Raw genomic sequence first — 2,185 nt, 5'->3', positions numbered from 1 at the left:
CACTCTAGGAATGCCACAGAATATGACACAACCGAATGCAGAGGTTAAAACAGAACTGGGTTCTACCAAGAACTTCTGATTCATCAGTTCTGGGGAGGCCTGAGGATTTGTATTTCAAACAAGTTAGCAGGTGATGCTGCTGCTGCTGCCGGTGGTGGTCCAAAGACTACACCAAGAAGGACTGACACCCACTCTGATACTAGACTAATTGTATTCAAATCCCAACAACGCTCCTCTGGCCTCAGTTCCCTAATCTGAAAATAGAGATAATAATAGAGGCTTCCTCATAGAAATTGTTAGAAGGCCTCATTTAGAGTAATTTTTTTTTTTAGAAAGCATGGATTGTTATTTGTTAATAAATACCAAATTAAAATGAATTCACGGCAGCACTATCCAGTAGAATTCTCTGTAGGGAAACATTCTATTCTATGCTGCCCAGTTTGATAGCCACCAAGTACTTGTGGCTATTGAGCATTTAAAAGGAGGCTGTCACCAATAAAGAACTGAGTATTTCGTATTAGCTGATTGTAATTAATTTCAATTTAAAGCGCCACATGTGGCTAGTGGCTACCGTGTTGGAGAACACAGAGGTCTACTTAGAGCTCCTCCCCCTGATCTGGGCCGAGCTCCTCATGGCAGCCCTGAGGAGAGCCAATGATCAGGGTAACAGAGTAATTTGGGGTGGGGTGTATGCATCTACCACTTTCTAACAGCCCGGCCCTAGCAACGGAGCTCATTTCTCAGCAACACAGCCTCATCTGAAAAATGGAAATAACAGCACTGCCCCCACTTCCTCAGGAATGCTCTAGGAGTTTTAATGTGGTAATCAAAGTAATGACAGTGAATTCTTTAAAACATATTTTTTTTCTTCCCTATGACCTGCTTTAAAGGGAAAACCTTGATCATCAGCTTTTACACCCTCAGTGCTTAACACACAGTAGTCTCTGGTGGATATTGGTTCAGTTAAAATGCAGCCTCCATGAGGAATGTCTTCTGGTTTGGCCTGCACATAGGGTGCTCTAGAATGTGTGGTAAAAAGGAGGAAGAATCTATATATTATTTTCATTCACACACCAAAATATTTTATTGTCAAATGTCTTTTTAAAAGTTTTCATAACTTTATAACTTGTTATAATGAAGAGGTATTGTGTACTTGAAATTTGTTAGGAGAGTAGATCTTAAGTGTTCTCACTACGCACGAAACAAGGTGACCATACAGGATGACCGACCTGTTCATTAGTGATTATCACTTCACAATGTATATGTATACCAGAGCATCCTATTGTATACCTTAAATAAATGCAATTTTTATGTGTCAATTATTACTCAATAAAGCTGAGGAGGAAAAAAAAGAACAAGTCCATAAATAGATACAATTTCTGAATATAGGGAAATGCTAACAGGCACAAAGAGAAATCTACAGGAAGGAAGCATGCTTTTTCCCCTCTGCTATCTAGAAGAGAACAGGAAGATGTCAATTGGTTGCTGAAGTCTACAAAGGCTGGAGCCAGGACAGAGTCTAGAAATGAGAAGGGTCCTAGACAATGAATCACACTGCAGAGTTCTATGTGCTAAAGACAGAAGCTAACGTCTCTCCCTGATTTGGGATTTTAGTGCTGATAAACTGGGGATGGCACCATTATATCTATTCTTTTTTCTATTCCACATTTTACAATGCATCATTCATGCTGATAGTTCATTCACTTTGCTAATAGCCCTATACAAAGTGCAGGCATTCATTGTCCATGAAGGGCCAATGCGGCGTGAGTGTGGGCCAGCACTGTCCAATCAAAGTAGATACAAATAGAATTAAATATTACATAAAAAAGAAAAGAAATAGCTGAAACTAATTTTTATGACATTTATCCCTGTATATTCAAAATATTATCATATAGATATATAATCAATAGAAAGATTATTAATAAGATATTCTTTGTATTTCATAATGTCTTCAAAATATAGTGCACGTTTCACACATACAGTGCATCTGAATCCTGACTGGCCACATTTGAAGTGCTCAGCAGCCACATGGTTAGTGGGGACCATATCAAACAGTGTGGAGGTGAGCTCTGCAGCCAGAAGCCCTTAGTATAATCTTAGGAAAATTATATCATCTTTCTGTGCTTTAGTTTCTTCACCTATAAACTGGAGGAAATGATAGTACCAACATCATTTATAATTGTTA

This window comes from Marmota marmota, unplaced genomic scaffold (assembly GCF_001458135.2).
Source record: "Marmota marmota marmota unplaced genomic scaffold, marMar, whole genome shotgun sequence".
Lineage (NCBI taxonomy): Eukaryota > Metazoa > Chordata > Mammalia > Rodentia > Sciuridae > Marmota > Marmota marmota.
Note: the sequence above shows the minus strand (reverse complement) of the source record.